This window comes from Ambystoma mexicanum, chromosome 10 (genome assembly GCF_040938575.1).
Source record: "Ambystoma mexicanum isolate Mex_15411 chromosome 10, UKY_AmexF1_1, whole genome shotgun sequence".
Lineage (NCBI taxonomy): Eukaryota > Metazoa > Chordata > Amphibia > Caudata > Ambystomatidae > Ambystoma > Ambystoma mexicanum.
In genome coordinates, this window is record NC_090932.1 from 665,332,423 (window position 1) to 665,350,669 (window position 18,247).

Sequence of the window (18,247 nt, forward strand, 5' to 3'; positions counted from 1 at the left end):
AAGAGCTAGCCAACCCTGCTGCAGTCTCTACCCCTCCTGTTGCCTCCCAGGCTCTTCTTTATCTCAGAAACCTGGGACATCCTGTCCATCCTCTCCACTTCCCCCCCTCCTCTCCCTTCTTTGTCTGTGCTTGCAACCCTCCTTCAGCTACCCCCACACCCTCCTTCTCGTCCTTTCCTCTTTTCTCCCCTCTTGAGGTCGCTAGACAAGTCCGATCTATGAAAACCTCGTCAAAACAGGTTCATCCCTGTTCCTCTAAAACCATCAAGGACCACATTGACACCCTCGCTCCGGCCTTTGCTGATTTTTGCAACCACTCCTTTGCCTCAGGATCCTTCCCCTCCCTTCTGAAGCACTCCCTTGTGCATCCTCTTCTGAAGAAACCCAGAGTTGATCCTTCTTATCCTGCTTACTATCACCCAATTTCCATTACTCCCTTTCTGGAAAAACTCCTGGAAAAGTTGGCCATCTCTCATCTTAACCTTCATTCCAATTCTGTTGGCTTTCTCCATGACCCACCAGTCTGGCTTCAGAGCTGTCAGAAGCACAGAAACTTCTCTCCTGAAAAACCATGAAGATCTGCTCTCCAACCTTGACTCTAACATTCCCTCTGTCCTCATCCTCCTCGATCTCTCTTCTGCCTTTGACACAGTCAACCATGCCATCCTGTTCAGCCATCTCCGTGATAACTTGGGTATCACTGATCATGCTTTGGCTCGCTGACCTGTTTCCTCTCTGATCGACCCTCCCAGGTCCAACTTGGATCCTTCCTATCATCTATCTTCCTCTCTACCTGTGGAGTTCCTCAGGGGTCTAATCTCTCACCCTAGCTTTTCAACCAATACCTGGCAACTCTTGCCCACTGCATTGCCATTTACTTTCTGCTCAAATTTCCAGTGCTATTCTGATGACACTCAACCTCGGCCACCTCCTCTCCCTCTCATATCTCTGATTGCCTAACTGCCATTCAAAATCGGTGTGCCACCAATGATCTTTGTCTGAATGCCAGCAAGACGGAGATCCTCCTCATCGGCACACCTTCACCATCCTTTCCCCTCTCTCTCTGGCCAGCCTCCCTTGACCTTCCTCTTACCTCCACCTGCGAGGCTAAAAACCTCAGGGTCATCTTTGACTCCACAATTTCCTTCTCCGCCCATATCTCTGATGTCTCTAAAAATTCAAACTTCATACTACACCTCCTCATAGGTACTCTGCCTTTCCTCTCCTTCCCCCAGAAGCTCATGGTCTCCCAAGCTCAGGTTCTCTCTAGGTTGGACTATTGTAACAGCCTCTTTCTAAATCTACCTGCCTCTACTCTCCGCCCTCTGCAACTAATCCAGAACAGGACTGCAAGACTTGTCCTTGGCCTCAAGCCCTGGGATTGTATCTCACCAGCTCTGAAATCTCTCCATTGGCTCCCAGTGGATGCAAGGATAAAATTCAAAACCCTCTGTATTGTCCACAAGGCTTTCTGGGGCCTGGGTCCAAAATACCTTCAGCTATCCCTCCGCAAATACCTCCCCTCTCAAGCTCTTTGCTCCTCTACCTCTAACTCCCTCAGCGTCAGTCATTTTTCAAAGAAACGAGCTGGGGGTAGATCTGTGTTTGGTTGGGTCCCCTCTCTGCAACAGCCTCCCTGCCACTCTAAAGCTTGAGGAGAACCATTTCTGGTTCCGGAAGCACCTCAAGACCTTCCTCTTTGCTGCTGGCTTCGCTCCCCCTCTCCCCTGTTGATCTGTTCTCTCTTGGCACTGTGCACCTGGCCACCCTCTGTCCTTTGGGCCCAGGTCACTGCTCACCCTGCCAGCCACCCACACTGCCTCCGGGCCACCCTTGCCCTGGGTTCTGTATCTGTACCCATACAGTCCCCCTTCAATTTTTTTCTTCCTGTACTTATCAGACCTACACTGTCTGCTGCCGTAAACCCAGCACTTGCCAATTGTTTGCTGCACTACCACTGTTTGTTGCTTTGATTATTTATTTATTTATTAATATTTATCTGTTTCTCCTTTGCTCCACACTCTCCACTTCTCCCCTCTTCCATTCCCTTTTCCCCTCCCCCCTCTCCCATGCACTTGCACGTTCTCAATGTCACTGGGCCTAGTAAGATCATTGTTTTGTTCTCCCTGTTCCCCCTCCCTTGCCTTGCCGTGCTCTGAAACACTTGTGTACGAGCGCGATTGAAATAAAATATCAATATAAATAGGAGATTACTTTATTGACCTTGTTATGCTTTTGGTATAATACTGCTGTCAAGCAGGTATTTGAGAACCCTGTCTCCAAGAAGAACTCTTGATTTTGGCAGGGTAAGATAGACAAGGCGCTTGTGAGAGACTTCTTTTGAGTTGTTTCACTGCCTCGGCTTGTTCTGGACCCCACTCGCACTTGACCCCCCCCCTTCAACAGTTGGACCACAGGTCTTGTGACCTCTGCATAATCCTCAATGAACTTCCTACTGTCCTTAGTCAGTCCAAGGAGGCTTCTTAGCTCACGCAGAGTTGTGGCGTCTTTTGGTTTTAATAGTGCTTCCACTTTCTTTGCCTGGGGACAGAGACCCTGAGGGGTTATTTCATGTCCCAACAAGTTGACACAGGTCCTGCACCACTGTGCCTTCTGGAAGAACAGTTTTGCTCCGGCAACCCTCAACTGGGTCATAACATAGCAGATTTCTGCTATGTGTTCCTCCACAGTGGAGGTTTTAATTAAGACATCATAAACATAGGCCAGGTTACCCCGTTCACCCAAGTCGGCATGCCCTTGTGTAGGAACATGTTGAATTTGTTGCTGGAGTTTATGTATCCCAGGGGAGTCCGGGTCCATGTGTACTGCTGCCCCCCCGAATGTAAATGCCAACTTGTACTGGTCCTCCCTACTGACGGGCACGGTCCAATATCCATTGGTCAGGTTAATGGTATTGTACACCTTTGACCCCTGGATCTGGGCCAGCCCCTGGTCATTGTAGGGAAGAGGCCATCGGGACATGTGGACCCGTTTGGTCAGCTCCCTAAAGTCTGCGCAAAGTCTCCATTGGCCATTTGGTTTTAAAATCCCCAGCACCGGATTATTAAAGGTGCTGTGGACTGGATGAATTATCCCACAGGGACTCTAGGTTTCTGATAGTTTCTGTCAGGGACTCCATAGATGCGAGAAGCAATCGATTTTGCTTCACACACGCAGGAGTCATTCCAGGGTCCGTGGGAATTGATGTAGAATTTATCTCGGTGTGACCACAGTTGTACGAGTCCACAGCAAAAATATCTGCCACTTGCCCAGGATCACAGGAGGGGCACCATCAAGTGGAGGGAGCAGGAGGCATCATAGGTCATGCACGTCCCTTTGGTATGTGTATACATGGGGGGCATGGTTGGACACAATCCTGGCGCCTTTGGCGCCAGGTTCATGGAAGAACTTAAACAAGACATTTTCATTATGGGCAGAAGTGCTTGGAATGGAACAGTAACACTTTTGTTATGGGCAGGAATACGCTCAAGAACTCTCATTTGTGTAATTAGTACGTGTGTGGTCTCCATCTGCATCTGCACGTGCAACTTCTAGGAGTGGCAGTGTGTGGCATGCAGGACTGTGCTAGGGGGGTGTGGCCTTAAGAGCTCAGCTATAAAAGCCAGCCCACCCCAAAGCACACGCTTCGCATTATTCTGCACCTCTGTGCAGCGTAACGCTCACCGTTGCCTGGGATTCATCTTACCTGTAGAGATCCTGCCATCTTCATCCGTACTTAGCATTGGAGAATGCTGCTCGTACCTGTATGCTTCCTCCTGGCACCGCGGTTCACCTGCAAACATCTCGGAGTGCAGACATCTTCTTCCTGGCATCGCAGCTCACCTGCAACCATCTCGGAGTGCAGACATCTTCTTCCCGGCACCGTGGCTCACTGGCAAACATCTCAGAATGCATACAGCATCATCTATGCACTGCGGCACGACGCACTCCATCCAAACTCTCAGCACCTGCAAAAGACAAGGTTAGACCTTAACAAACATTACGTTAAGGGCAAGCTGCCATTAAAACCTTGTGCCTTCCCTAAAACCATCACTCACCTGCTGCTGGACATCGCGGCTGTATCCATCTTCCACTCAGCCACATTCCGCGCCTCCACAGCTGTTGTTAGGCCGCTTTTCTACCTATTTGGGAGAAAACAGAGAGGAACGTTATTTAGTAAAAAACAATATTGAGAGCAATAACATCAAGACATTGGGAGGGAAATGACTTTTCAGTATCATCAAATCCCATGGGCTGGCCCCTAGTCAGAAACAGCTCTTGTAATTTACAAGGTCCAAATTACTTGCAAACCGATTGAGAATGTCACTGCCTAAATAGAATGCAGCAGGGACATCGCGCACGACCCAACAATTATGCACTATGCTTTTATCACGTATGGAAATTTTTAGCATACACCTGCTAGGCAGGAGATGTTTGGAATTGGGAGTTTCCAGGTCCATTTCTCACTTATCAATCAATTTAAATGTGGGAATGGTTGGATCTTTTGGGAGTTTCCTGAACATGGCTTCGCTGATGAAGCTCTTTCCGTTGTTCAAGCACACTCTGGCTAGAACAGACACCTTCCTCTGGTTTTTCATCATTTTTGACTATAGGATTTGGATTTTCAGATTGCGAATTGGTATAAAATGTGAAAGTATTTCCTTCCAGCATGGAATACCACTTGAAACTGGAAGGAAGGTTCATTTTCAGGAATGGAGAGTAGTTCCCATCAACAGTTTGTTGTCCTACAGCAATTACTATAATGTAGGGTATTTGATTATTTTGGAAATGAAACTCAATTTGATCAGATTTTTGTTCAACCATTTGCCATTTAAACTAACATGGTTGACACTTTGTTTTAATTTTATTGGTTGGTTAGCCTGAGTCCAGTGGACCTTATTTACACAGTCTATCAGGGGAGACAACCTCCGGAGGAGGTCATTAGCTAATAGACATGGGGTCCCTTCTGGAGTCACAACTATGACCGGGTGCTTCACCTTATGTCGCCCAATTTTAATTTCCAGATCTGCAGTCGCCTCGACAGGAATTTTATTCCTGTCGAAGTTCTGGAGTTGCCCAGGGAGAGGGGTGAGAGGGATCTGGTATCTCCCCCCTTCCTAAATTTAGCTGCTCAAAGGCCCTTTTTGACAGAAGAGTGGCTTGGGATCCAGTGTCCACCAGTGTTGAAAATGCACATTGCCCTTGCACTCGGACGGGGGCGTAGAATCTACCTTCTTTCTCCTCCAATGGCAAAGGTAATGGGCATGTTGGGCAAGCTGGGACTTTATTTTGGACTCTGACACAATGGAGTTTTGGATAGTTTTCTGTGCTGGAGTCTGGGAATCTGTAACAAAAATGTGGCATCCTGAAATATGTGGGATTTCAAAATCCCCCTTTTCCCTTAACTCTGTTCTGCCCCCTCTTACCTGGTGGCAGTCACTAGAACCAGTTTGTGGGGAGGATCCCTCTATCAATATTTTGTTTTCTGGATGACAATTCTGGGGTTCAGGGATGGGCGATTCTCCATCAGTCCCCACACCTACCAAGTCTAAATTCTGGTCTCTTTGGACCCATTTTTCTTTTGTAGGAATTCCCCTGTCCCTGAAGGAGAAGATTTTCTTCCCAGAATCCGCCAAGAATTCTTCCCCTTCAAACTGGAGGATACTGACTTCCTCCTCAAAATGGGTCTTTTTGATTTATTGGTTTCTCCTACCCACCCTCTATTTCCTGGGTTGCAGATTTTCAGGGGCAAGAGATTTTAGTTCCGGTTCTGGGATGTCCAGGCACTTTTCACAGGTAATGAAGGAAGCTTCCTAATGGGCTTTGCACTCCCCTTCCTCCAGTGCCTCCTCCTCTAGAACCGGTGGGTTGTCAGGGTTCTCACGCCGTCATTGTTCTGGGGTGCCAGACCCATGGTTTGAGGGGTTCTAAGCTGCCATGTTCATCTGAGTGTTCTACTGAGCCCTCAACATGCGACTCAGATCCTGAGTGAGGTTCTGGACCTGGCGCTCCAGTTGGGACACCCGCTCAGGCTGGTACGGGGTTCTTTGCTCATAGCTAGGTTGTTCTCGGGAAGGGTAACTATCCCTTTTCCCGAAGTACCCTGGGTACTGAGGATTCCCTTGGTGACCCTCCACCCTTGGCCTCCCCTCTCCCGGATTGGGTGATCTGGACACCTGAAAACAGGGAGAGTAAGGAGGGTTGTCCTGCATGTTGGGGCTTGGAAGGTACTGGGGGAAAAAGCTTAACCCAGGATTAGGGGGATCACTGCCCTCCTGAGGGAAGTTAGGAGGGAAGTTTCCTGGGGTACTACTTACCTGGTTGGACCCCCCCTTTGGCCGGGGGGAGTCCACATGTACCCCAAGATTGGTCTGAAGCCCTTACATCTCGGACTGATATAATTTGCAGAGTTAGAAGTCACATTGGTGAGTTTACCTACCTGATTACCCCCTGATGCTGATTGATCAGAAGGCCTTCTTTGCCTCTGATTTGGCTGGTTCTGAGAAGGTGTGTTTTTAGGCACCCCTATTTCTAGGTCCAAAATGGGGGCAACCTTCACCTATGCCACATTAGCAGCAGCCGGGGTGTTGGTTGGTTTGGGGTTTTTTGTTTGATTTACGCTTTCTGCAGGTTTTTGGACCTCATAGATCCAGGTAGCCTGCTCTACTACCCAGTCCAGGGTCCTGTTGTCGTGAAAATCCCTTACCAGCTGGGTCATTATGTATTTTGGGAGTGCATGAAAATAGGTGGTTATAAATTATCTACTATTCATGCACACCCGCCTGGTAGTTTGCGCAAAGGTGTGCACAAATTCACTTGGGGCCTGATCCCCTCTGCACTGCAGATTGTAGGCCACTTTGTGAGCCTCCTGGGGGTTTCTGTGGGTGGAAAAGTGCTTCAAGATGGCCGCCTTATAGGCGGACCACCTTGAATGGTTTTGGTCTTACAGTCCAGCAAAGAAGCTAGAGTACTCTGGAGAGAATGTCCATTTGGATTAGTCAAATTCTGGCTATTTTTGATGACAAAAGAGTCCATCATCTGTTCATATAGCTCCAGATGCTCCCAGACAGAATATCATGTGTTTGTATGATATAGGGTCATGACATTCCTAATAGCCTTAATCTGCCTAATGGGGTCTTTCACTAGAGCTCTCTTTTGTTTATTGGCCTTCTTTTGCCACTTCACCGGAGTCCATTTGCCTTCAGACTCACAGCTGCTACTAGTTGAGGTCCCCTCATTATCTTCTTGGCGCTCCCTGATTCTTTGAGCTGGTAACTAGCTCAATGGTGGGGCCTAGTTTCTTCTCCCCTGTGGCGCACAAGAGAGAAGTCTTCTGACTCCTCTCTGCTTCCAGGATTAGTGGAGGGTACCCCCACTGCCCTGATTGTGTGGAGGTTTTTAAAGTGCTCTTTTGGGGGCATCAATTCACGCTCTTTTTGTTCTGCAAAGCGAACCAAATGATGCCTTCGGAGATGATGCTTCTGCAGGTGTAACTCCCTGAGTTTCTCCTCATAGGAGGCTTCCTGGTCAGAGACATCAGCCATAATATTTTTGAATCGGTACAGGGATGCCCGTCCATCAATCTCTGATGGGTGGTGGCCTGCCTGTTCACTCATGCAAGGCCTACTTAAATCTGATTGCCTCACGGTTTCAGGCTCAAGTGAACCTGTAAACGTGAAGTGAGCAGTGTCTTGAGTATTCAAGGGGGTCAATGGGTTTGGGGCCCTTAGTACACAGGGCATCACAATGTGATCAATGGTGGCCCTGACCCTCTCTACTTGTTCAGGGTCCCTCAAGTTTTGATTTAATCCAGCTCTTTTCCTAACCTCCCTAGTTTTTCCTTCTAAGCACCTACCTCTTGATAGTAGGCAAAGGTCTGAGCCTTTTGCTCTGCTATCAATACTTGACTGCCCTCTATTACCTGCTCTTGAGCTAGCACCTGCTTGTAGAAGGCCTCATTTTCTTTTTGTGCTGTTTGTATGGCCTGGGAACACTGAGACACTTTCTGTTGCACGAGGTAAACCTCCTTTCTCTGCACATTTTGAGCCTCTGCGGCCTGCTCTAACTCAAGTTCCATTTGTCTCCTATGTCCCATTAATTTTTCGCATTCTTCTTTTATGCCAGTCATTCCCTGAAGGTCTGACTCCCTTCTCTCCGGATCGGTTTTTAATTTGCACACTTCCTCACTTCCTGGTGTAGGGCATGTTTCTCCTGATAAAGGGTGCCAACATGTTCAGTAGGGTCATCCCTTTGTTGCCTTATGGTGCCTAACCTCTGGTGCTCTTCATCAAATTTGGATTGAAAATGGAGATCTTTAATAATTAATTTATTGCTTCTAATTTTCTGATCTGATTATGTTACATGGTTATTTGTTCTGAGCAGGCCCTGTTATAAGTTAGTTGTTGATTCAGTTTCTGTTCTTTTCCTGACACTCTGCTTTTAATTTATCTAATCGGGTCTCTTGTTCTGAATTATTTTGTTGTTGTAGATTGTTGTTGTAGAGCCAAGTCCTCTTTTAGCTGTTTGATGTACTTTCCAAATTCTATGTCAGAATCTTGGCTCTTTTTCAATTTCTCTTCTACTTGTTTTAATTCAGTCTGGATTTGGTTTAAGACCCAAGACTGGTTTTGTGTAAGGGTTCTATTTCCTTCATATTTTCCCTCCATAACTCCCATCTGGAGATATAGGTAGGCTATGATTCTGACCATTTTAATCTGCTCCTCTTTAATTTTCGGAGTCATATACAACTCACTCAAGGCTAGAAGTAATAGGCCACCGTCTTGCCACACATCCATGTTCATGGCGGTGACCTGTTGCATCATTTCTCCTAGCCAGACCTTCTCATCTTGCTGTGCCCATTCCACTCTGACAAATAATTTGTGCAGAAGGTGCTGCCTAGCCATGCTTATCTCAACTGTGGTCATTATGAAGAGTGTTCGTTCTTTATTAAATTATTTATATAAGGGTTACCTGTATTCTGTTGCATTTTGTCTAGTTCAGGGTAGATTTTACTTTATTCTTACACACAGGCCTGATACTTAGGGTCTATGTTTTGGGAAGGCGCTTTTACAGTGTAACACAGCTTTCTAACCACAAAAGTATCACTACCTCTACGGTTAGGCTGCTGTGTTAAGCTGTCAAGGGTGGAAACACTTATCTCAATTCCGGCAATGAGCCCCCACTGTGTTAAGGATTTTAAAGAGGCGCTACACTCCAGACCAGGACTCTTTATACTGGCCAGGGATGCAGCGCACAATCAAAACGCTTTTACATTCATGAATTTGGATTCAGCTTTGAGAAGGCAGCCAACCCATCTCACACCCCCCTTAATGTACACCCATGTTCACCCTGTGTCGCAATGGACCAGGAACCAGGCCGTTGGGTAATAGTAGAATATCTATTTTTAACAATGAATAAATATCAAACATATTCAATATAGGGCAGCAATCACAAAGGGCTGATAATTACACAGTAAAATTATAGAATACACTTAGTTTAACCTTCTAATATAAGATATGCAATGCACAATTGAAATAAAGCAAGATTACTTTTTGAGTATTGCTTTTAAATGGCACCACAGTTAAGCATTCCCCCTGCAAACCCCCCTCTAACCGCTGTTAACCAAATTTTGTGTGGGTGGAGTGGAGTATCGGGGAGTCAGGTATACTATGCAAAAATCGGATCGAAAATCCGACCTACCATACCTGAATGGGAAGTGAAAATTGGATTGAACTCCCTTGAAAAATGAGCAAAATGGCAATGTGAATTACTGAATGGTTATTTTACATGTGTGGTTGAATGAATAAGGCAAGAATGTGTGGGGCTGTATCAAAGAAGCATGAAAACTGACAAGCTACAGGGCAAAGTACAAAACTACAGCATACAGTGTAGAAAATCAACTATGGAAGGAAACACAGAGCAGCAAGAATCAGACGTGGCAAAATTTCAATTGCTACATTTCATGGGTTTAAAATAGCAAAACGGCCTGGAAAATGAGCTAACCTCAATGTGGTTTTAATGCTAAGGTACGAAGGCACATCACAAGTATGATATAAAAGTGAAAGGGTAACTCTGGATGGATAACAGTATGGAATTCTTTAAGGGAAAGGAAAAATCTGCTTTTAAAAATGAAAGCAGTTGCACAGGGAAAATCGGTTTTAAAAGGAAAATTACCAGTTTTACTGAGACTAGAGTTTAGTGGCTAGAAAAGAGGAACGATGCCCGCGAAAAATGTAAATTTGCAATTTTAACCCCCTCACGCCGTGTGTCTCTCTATATTGGAATTCATTAATTTATTCAAAATAGTACTAAGGACTTATATAGCAGACTGAAATGATTTGGAAAGAATGGCGCTAGCACATGGAAATTAACACAGATTTTCCTAAGGACAGGATACACAGAGGAGTCTGACGATAGTAAGGATTTTGCTAGGGTATTTATAGGATTTCTATGGGATTGGCCGTAATACCAGGTAACAAAGCAAGGGATATAGTTTTTGGTTACTGGGCAAGGGAAATACTTACAACAAGCACTTGAATGGAATAGTTTGGACAGCCAGGTAGGCCTCGGGCACAGGACAAAGATCTGGTCACATGGGCAACAACTGGGCTCTCCCCTAGGGACACAGCGGTGCAACCGAGGTCTGGTCACTTGGACAGCAGGGTGCATCCGCTGGGCAAAGCAGGTAGCTGGGCAAAGCAGGTCTTTTCGCTGGAATAATCCCCAAAGGGTTTGGCAGGCTTCTCCCCTTTTTCCCTGAATTTTTGGGATTTTTGTAGGGTTTAATTCTGGATTAGACGTTCAGCCATTGTAAGAGGTTCTGCCTGGATCTGCTATCAGCTACCCCTGGCCTGGCACTGCAATCTGGAATCTTGCAGGGTGAATGTGGAATGCCTGGATCACTGGATTCTTGAATCTTGGATTTTTTAATGTGTCCTGACTGTCTGTATGACTCCACCTTATATAGACCAGATGACATCAGAGGATTTTTACTATGTGGGCAGAGCTAAGCTAGACATACCTCTAAATCAGATAGGGCAGCCTGTAACTGTTGCCCCCTCCCTGTAAGCAGATTGGACTGCAGGAAGTGACTCTGTTTTAGTGTGTGTGTTTTTACACTGTGCTTTGTTCTACCAAAGTTACTTTTGCCAAAATCAGTTATGGGGCAAAACACTTATATTTACAAATGTAATCATCAGGAAAATGAAACCTGGCAGATTCCATATTTCACAAGGGACATTTCTGTCAAACGGCAAGTTGGTGTGATGCTGTTTAGTCATTCTGGCCATCTTTCGCCATTTCCATGAAAACATTTCACCTAAAATTCTACAATTGTCTACATATATACATATTCTCACAGGGCATATTTTCTTTAAATTACAAAAATGTGCCATGTCTGCTTTCCCTAGAAATGACATTTTACTGGCGTTTGTGTCTATCACATGTCAGAAAAACCTACAATGTCTTAATTTAATGGCGCAAACATGACATTTAAAATGGTCATAATTTCACATTACAGTTTCTTTAGGTTAGTGAAAGAAATACTTTGATATCAAAAGTCCTTTAATTCAAGTGGATGGCATCTGTCACTGCAGGGCGGTCCTTAAGATTTCCCCAGTCATCCTATCCCCACTGTGTCAGCTCTGGGCAGCAGGGCTACCAGTGCAACCTTTCATTCTGGCAGATGCAGCTGAAGAGGTGTCACCAGGAATTCACACTTGCCCGTGACAAGGCCAATTCCGCTGATTCATTGTACCTGGCTGGAGAAATGCCAGAAAGTCTGACGAGGTCGCAAATTCCCACACCTTGGCCTATTCATAGGTTGTGGTGAAGATTCCTGTCCCAGGAAGGTTTAGTGCCTTTGAATTTCCTGCCCTGGCCCCTTTTTATTCTGCTGTTTTCAAACACACTTTTTTTTTCTTTCTTACTTTCTTTCACAGAAACCAAGTCTTTTGTAAATAAGTATAATATATACTTAAATCACCCCAGTTCCACAGAAATAATGCTGTTTCTGTGTGAATATTGGGATGATTTCACATTTTAGCTTTAAAAGTGTCCTTTCATTGTTTTTGCCAAGCAAAGTAACACAGGTTCATTTGACTTTCCTTAGTCATTTACAAATGTGATTTTCCTTGCATCTTCATTCTGCACATTTCCATAGCCCTGGTCAATTTCTAACACACAGGAATCTGCTCAAAAACAAGGGTTCTTTGAAACTGACATAAGCAAAGGGAGAGAGAGAGCTTCTAGTGAGACATTTTGCCAGTGTCACTTTGTTGCAAGAGTAAATGCTTGCTGTACGGCCTGGAGTGAATTTCTCTATTATTTTACAGTTTTTACTTGACACACATGCCATTCAATGAGGAATGCCCTCCTTTGCTGATGTACGACCTGGAGATAGATGGGCATGGATGTGTTTTAGCAGCAACCAGACTGTGTAATGTTGAAAAGATGGAAATATCATCAGTGCACAGTAATTTTAAACACAGAACATTTTCTCTTTCATTGAGAAATATTGAGCTTTCAGCATAGCAGTGCTGCACCAGGCTCCTTTTGAATTCTTCATTTGGGTGCATATGAAGAAAATAACTGCAGAAATGCTCGGGGTTTTCTATGTTTCATCTCGCCCCATCTGTGCTGAGCCAACACAGCCATTATTTTTGGTAACTGTTAAACTGAGTTTTGATGCAAGGGAATAAGTGCTTAGCAGAGCGAGCACAGTCGTTCTTCATGCAACTGCTGAAAATGCAGTTTGGTATGTAGGGGAAGTTCTGCTGGGCTGGTAAAAGTACCCCACAGGACACAACCTAGCAAAATCCCAAAATCCTAGGAGGTCACAAATTACTGTTGATGGCAGAGACAAACATTGAGGTGGGCACCAGGAAGCGAAATAAAAGTAGGGCATAGTTCACATAGGGACTATATGGACACAAATCAAAGCAGGACACATATTAAATTGGTCACCATGGATCACAATTTCAGCATGGCACCATGGAACAAAAAACAAGGGCACAAATTACAGTGGGGGACCAGGGAGGGGTTATCAGTGGATCATCATGGAGGAAAAAGCACAGTAGAGAATAAATCGTGCTAGGGAGCAAAATTATAGTCAGATACAAGACAACAAAACCACAGTAGGGCAAAGATTATGCCAGGAAATCAGGGAGCAAAATCATAGTGGGGCAAATGTATTGTGGGTCAATCATGAGCAAAGCTATGGTAGGATACCTGGGAGCAAAGTAACATTAGCACATAGATTATGTCAGAATACCATGAACGAAATTGCAACAGCACTCGGATTATGGTGGGACTCTAGGTGTAAAATTCCAGAAGAGCACACCTTCCTACAAAACTCCTAGGAGTGCATTCACAACAGGGCACATATTATGGTGGAACACCATGGAGAACAATTGCTGCAGCACACCAGGATGCCAAATTCAGGTGAGACATATGGGTGCAAAAGCATAATAAGGTTCCAGCGCGCACAATCAGAGTATTGCACAAACTATGATTGGATACCAAGCAGGAAGATCACAGTTGGGCACAAACGGTGGTGGGGTACCAAAGAGAAAAAGCGTGGCGATACAGCAAGGGTAAAATAGTAGTGGGGCACCAGAGGGAAAAATCCAATTATAGCACAAATTATTTTGGGAACCAGGGAGAAAATTCACAGTACAGCACAAATTACAATGGGACACTAGTGAAGAAAATAACAATAGGGCGTAGATTGTTATTGAGCATGAGGGAGAAAAATCATAGGAGGCCACAGATTAGGATGGGGCCACAGAAGCAAAACGTGCATGGGAGCACAATCACATTAGGATGCAAATTATGATGGGATGAAAGGGAGCCAAATCACAGTGGGAAAGCAGGATCCAAGTCACTGAAGGGCACAAGTTACACTAGGGCAACAGGAAGTATAACTACTGAGGGATACCAAGAAGCAAAGTTGTTGGTGGACACCTGGGAGCAGTATCACAGAAGAGCCCAGACTATGGTGGAAAAAGGAGAAATTCCACAATTTGTTGAAGATTACAATGGGACTTCCGGAAGCAAAGTAAGTGTAGGGAAGAGATTTTGACTGAACAGCAGAGGTGACATTCAAGTAGGGTAAAATGTATGTGGGATAACAGAAGGCAAAATCAAGACAGGGCAAACCTTGTGGTGGGGCATCACTGAGAAAAAGTGTGAAGGGACAACAAAGAGCAAACCTGTGGTAGGACGCTGGAGAAAAGAATCACAGTAAGGCACAGATTATGGTGGGTTACTTTGGAGCCAACTCACAGTAGGGCACAGATTAAATTGGGACTCCAGGAAGCAAAATCACAGTAGGACACACCTGGTGGGAGAACAAAAAGCAAACTCACAGTAGGGCACAAATGTAGAATGTGACCCTATAGAACAAAAACTCAGTAGGGCATAGTTTACGTTAGAGAACCAGGGAGAAAAATCACAAAATAAAGTGGTAATTGTGAGGAGTTTCTCTCTGGTAAGGGTGTAGAAGCCCTAGCTTTTTAATGTGTATTAACTATTCGAACTGGTATAGCCTGCAGATTGAATACAGTCTGCAAATGTGTAATTGGAGCTTAGCTCAAATGCAGCACAAGCATACTCTGCCGCGGTTAGAACTGCAATCACACATGGCACACGGAACTGAAACAGTTAAAGTTCAGTATGCCGTGTTGCCATACAAGCGTGCCTGGCATGGCACGCCCCCTCAAGGAAGATAACTTCCTTTTCATTTTCACTGCAAATGAAAGTGTTCACATACCGTGTGTGCACTGACAGCAGTAATTCCCCTATGTATGCCGCTGCAATAGCGCAGCTTGTAAATTATTGATGAGCCCCTCAGAATCCTTTTTGGAGACGGCTCGCACAGTGAGCTTCTCAATATCTGTGCTGTGGAAGCATAAAGTTGGGGAAAGGAACACATTGGGCTGCAATGAAATGCAAGTAACACACAGCAAAAATGTAAGTAGGAAGCACTTTGTAAAGAAAGTTAACACTAGATACTGATTATGGTGTTGAAGCAATACTGGGCTGTTTTTATTTGTGCATGTCATGTGAATAATGTCTAAGTAGTTTTTCCCCTCATTTGCATACATGGACATACGCACACCTGCAACACCTTTGCAAATTAGGTACTCCACCCACACACTGCTAGTTGCCTCCCACAAGCACCTAAAAAAAGCCACAACCAGAAGAACATCAGTTGGAAAGCACCTTCTACTTTCTGCTCCTACAGTGCGTGAATATATACTACAATGACACAGGTATAATTTAACCTGTTTGGAGAGCGAACCCTAGAAGAGTGGCTGAATGAAGATTCAGAGGAAAGAATGGAGAATATTGACATCCCAAAAAGATGCCATTGTGTGTCAAATGCAGATTTAAATCCACTGGAAATTAATTGGTGCGAAGCCAATACCCAAAGTGCTACCAAGTGGGCCACAGACATATTCAAAAACCTGGCTAGCACAGTAAAAACTGTCATCCCAATTTGAAGAACTTCCACTCCCCTATTTGAACAACTTGCTGGGCACATTTTATGCAGAAGTAAGAAATGCATCAGGTTCAGAATATCAACTTGCACGCCTAATTTCCATCCGTGATGGCTAAATAGATATCTGAACAACCCTACATTTTCGCGAAATGTAAATCTTATGCATGGTGAAGACTTCCAGAGTGCCAACAATATTTCATACCCAACATAAAAAAGCAAGACGTGAGTGCAGAGATCAAACAACACTTAAACCATGCAACAGTGAAAAGGACCTCCTTACACTTAAAACAAGTGGAATCTTCAATACAGACCTTCCAATACTCTACAATACAAAGTGTAGTATGATATCCAACTACATTTTGCACTACAATGTAAAGAAGGGCAATGTGCCCTACCAACGCATGGCTTCTGTATTCGCACAGATGAATGCAGGCACAAATATGCCACATTAACATTCAATGAAGCTACCAAAAACCACCAATCGATTCCAGAAAAAAAACTAAATAGCCTTCGTGGGGCAATGCATGAAGTTCCAGATGAGGAGGACTGCCCCATTAAGTCGCTAGAACTATATCTACAGAGGCTCCCCCCCCACCCCGAATGCACCATGTTTGATTGTCCTGGCCAAGAAAATGACAATTGCTGAAGCCAAACGGAACTATATTTGATATACGTTCAGACCACTTGGGAAAGATACACTGGGCTCAATGATGCAAACAATCAGCAGGAAAGCCACATTAAGTGCTATATACACGACCCACTCATTGTGTGTGACAACTATGCATATTTTAGCCAATGCAGGTTTGGGAATGCAGCATATAATGTCGGTTACTGGCTACAAAAATGAATCCTCCATCAAAAGCTACTGGACCCTGCAGTGCTCTGAAAAAAAGTGAATGGTCTGGACTAGGGGTGTCACGTTATTGGTTTTATGGCGGTATGATAACATTCTTGCCAAATGACGGTATATCATGGTTATCGCGGTATAGCAGGTGGAGTTAACTAATCTTAACAAATATTTTCTTAAAGGTCATAAATTGGCAGCACTTTGAAACTTGTCTCTGCACATTTCTAGCTGATCCTCCAGGAATCTAAGGCGGCTGCAGATCTGGTCATTCATGGCGCTCACTCGTTGATCGCCTTGAATGAAAGAGTGACTAGTGGAAGTGTTAAAATGCGCATTTTCAGCAAAGAGCTTGCTGCTCAGTCACAGGTGATCGCTTTGAAAATCGGCCTCGACCTGCATTATTTTGGAATCACATGACATGGGCATTATAACCACTCGCTGCGATCAGTCATAAAAGTTAGTTTTGATAACACTTTATCCCATTAAAGGGAGAAAAGTCACTCATGTGAGGTCTGAAAGCCCATGTCATTGTGTTTCTTTTGTGAAAATGTCATAGCCAAAACACACTCACCGAAAGGTTGCATATTGATCAAATCACTATAGCTTCTTTACCATCTGCCTGCTGTATTATAAAGGTCTGATGTTGGAGTCGCCACTGACCATGTAATCCTAACAGGACAGCGTTCAGTGGGCACTGTTAATTTCTTTCTTGATTCTTGCAATACATGTTCATTTAACTTCTTAAAGATAGTGGTACAAAAACCTTTTGAAAATGACAAAGTTAAAATACATATTAGCACAAATATGGCCTGGACCACCACCTCACCACAGCCCCATCATTACCATTTTCCCCAGGTCTGAGCGCATTAGGACCCTTGTCATGTGAGTTGAAATGAAGGAATGCTTTCATGGGTGGTGTCACAAATCGAGGATAGACCTGAGATATATCTCACCCCCATTGCTCTGAATATTTCAAATTGAATGTAGAATCTGTCCTGCCTGCTTGAAACCAGTGCCATATGCAGAAGGCAGGTGAAGGATCAAGCAAAGCAACAACTCTAGTGCTAATGTGCGAATCTACTTGGAGGACAGGGGGGAGTTTATATACTAGCACAAAGCACTAATGGGCCCAGTGTTCATACAGTCTACAGAGCAAACATCTTTTGTGAACGTGCATTAGAAGGGCATCCAGTTCATTCCCCCCTTTGAATTCTGGGATGTGTAGTTACCCATCTTTCAAATTGGTGGGAAAACGACAAATCGGCTGATCTTTAACCCGACTCTACTGATCACAGAGAAAGAGCACTCACAGCATCAAAGCTGCATTTACTAATGTGGTCTCACTTTCTGTATGCTCTTGTCTGCCAAACAAGGCCCCCTTGGCACACGCCACATCACACAGTGCAAGATCCAGACTGTGCAGCACTTGTTTACTGTAACTTTTCTAAATCAGATTGAAAAGCTCAAATAGCTGCAGGCCCTAAAATGGTATACCGGTATAAACAATGTGACGGTTATTATAGTTCAATTAAGTTGCACATGGTATCTACTGTTACACCCCTAGTCTGGACTTTTACATAATGTAGCAAAACCTAACGACAAATCTTCAACCTTCCTTTCTACCACAAAAGCAGACATAAATGCACCCATAGCAGGCAAAAAAAGCCAATTTGCTGCAGTATCAGAAAGCACTGGAAAACCAACTGAAATAACATTATCAAAGGCCAATACTGTTATTGCTATCATGTGCACTCCTGCAAGCAACAAAAATAATAAATATCCTAAACTGTCACAGAAAGCAAACCAAGCAGAACCAGAGCTGTGTATTGCTACGCAGCAAGCCCAAATGCACTCCAAGGGGAAAATAATCCCTATACACAGATACATGTTTCTTAACT